We start from the raw sequence: 1,214 nt of genomic DNA, 5'->3' as shown, positions 1-1,214 counted from the left end.
TGAGCTGCAGGTGAGCCAGCGAAGTTTCATCTGTATTTGCAGCCACGCCCCAGCACTAGCGTCACTGCCTCGGCTCCACCTCAGATCTCGAGCATTAGATTCTCATAGCTACTAGTCCCTGGTGCCAAAGAGGTTGGGGACTGCTGATTTGCATGGATGACCTCTAAGCCTTACAACAACTGAAAGCTATCATTATTATCTCCATTTACATGTAAAGACACTGAGGCAAAGGAGTTAAGTAACTCGCTCCAGGTAACACAGGTGGGAAGTGGCAGGACTACAGGTTATTTTTAGTCATTGCACTAAACGGCCTTCAGTGGAAAATGGATCTAAGGACTATATTTTCTTGGTAGGCCTAGGAAGTGATCGGATGAGTCAGGAAAAGGCTTCAGTGATTGCCAAGTGCTGAGCAGACATCCTTGGACTGTTGTTGTTGCTTTCATGCCTCTCGGGGGTACAAGATAAGAGGAAGTAAGTAAGAGGTGATACAAGTGATGGGTAGATGTTCAACAATATTTGGGAATGCCTGCTGTGGGCCAGGCCTTGGGCTAGGTGAGGGAGAGATTGTTCCTGCCCTCCCAGAGCATAGCATCTCAGATGCAGACTGGAATTTGTTGCTAGATCACACCTGGGAAACGTAATCTCCCTGACCTGTGTCCCCAGGCTCTAGGGCATGGGAGTTAAGGGTTTGGACTTTAGAGCCAGATGACGTGGGTTCACCTCCTGGTTCCAGTTTCTAGCCACCCCACCTTGGGCAGATCCCTTCACACCTTTGACCCTCAGTTTTCTCTCCTATGAAATAAGAAAAACCTGTGAGGAAAGGGGCCTGGTTGGTGAGCAGGGTGATGAATATCACACTTATATTTCCTTCTGTTATCCCTGCAGCAGCTTTGCCAGGTAGGCCTCCCTGAACCCATTTTACAGGTGAGGAGCAAGTACCTTGCTCAGGGAGTTAAGTACCTTATGTCACAGAGCATGGGAGTGGCTGAGTGGGAATTCAAGTCCAGGCTCTTTGGCACTCAAGTTCTTGCTCTTTTCCTAACATTTTGCAGCTTTCTCACCTCAGAGGCTGATACAGAGTCGGTGTATGATACTTGTTAGTGAAAGGCTCATTTTTGTATATTTTTGTTTGGTTAAGGAGGGCTCCCAAGTGATCTGGAGCTTAAAGTCAGGCTGGCTTAGGTTCACGCAATATGCTTAGTCACACAGAGCCC

The 1,214-nt window shown here is 47.9% G+C and overlaps 1 protein-coding gene across 13 annotated transcripts in view; it reads left to right on the top strand.

Annotated features, from left to right (window-relative positions):
• TMEM268 (transmembrane protein 268) overlaps positions 1–1,214 on the top strand; it is a 24,449-nt gene that overhangs the window by 1,845 nt on the left and 21,390 nt on the right. For 8 of the 13 annotated variants that reach the window (XR_005653717.1, XM_039866798.1, XM_039866787.1 and 5 more), the window contains one exon: positions 354–471. The exons of the other annotated variants lie outside the window; for them this stretch is intronic. The gene's annotated coding sequence lies outside the window, so the exon portion shown is untranslated. Of the gene's footprint in view, positions 1–353; positions 472–1,214 lie in introns of those variants that run through there. 13 annotated transcript variants of the gene reach the window in all.

Source organism: Pteropus medius, unplaced genomic scaffold, assembly GCF_902729225.1.
Source record: "Pteropus medius unplaced genomic scaffold, Ma_sr-lr_union100, whole genome shotgun sequence".
In the NCBI taxonomy this organism is placed as follows: Eukaryota; Metazoa; Chordata; class Mammalia; order Chiroptera; family Pteropodidae; genus Pteropus; species Pteropus medius.
This window is presented reverse-complemented; position numbering and strand designations above follow the sequence as displayed.